We start from the raw sequence: 456 nt of genomic DNA, 5'->3' as shown, positions 1-456 counted from the left end.
ACGAAGCCACGCCCAACTGCTCCCGGCCGCCTCCCTCCGGGCCGTTTCCGCGTGGTCTTAAAGTCTAGTTGTTGGCGGCCGGTGTGGGGACGCGGGTGTGGTGGTAGGGCGGCTGCGTGAGCCGGAGAGGGGCGAAGGGCGTGTGAGGCGCACGTGAGAGGAGGGAAGTGGGGAAGTCCATCTTCTCCTCGGGCCCCCACCCCACTTTTCACTAAGGAAGCCACGCCCAACTGCTCCCGGCCGCCTCCCTCCGGGCCGTTTCCGCGTGGTCTTAAAGTCTAGTTGTTGGCGGCCGGTGTGGGGACGCGGGTGTGGTGGTAGGGCGGCTGCGTGAGCCGGAGAGGGGCGAAGGGCGTGTGAGGCGCACGTGAGAGGAGGGAAGTGGGGAAGTCCATCTTCTCCTCGGGCCCCCACCCCACTTTTCACTCCTGATTCCCCTGCTCCGCTCGCTTGGGC

Source organism: Myotis davidii, unplaced genomic scaffold (genome assembly GCF_000327345.1).
Source record: "Myotis davidii unplaced genomic scaffold, ASM32734v1 scaffold11, whole genome shotgun sequence".
In the NCBI taxonomy this organism is placed as follows: Eukaryota; Metazoa; Chordata; class Mammalia; order Chiroptera; family Vespertilionidae; genus Myotis; species Myotis davidii.
Note: the sequence above shows the minus strand (reverse complement) of the source record.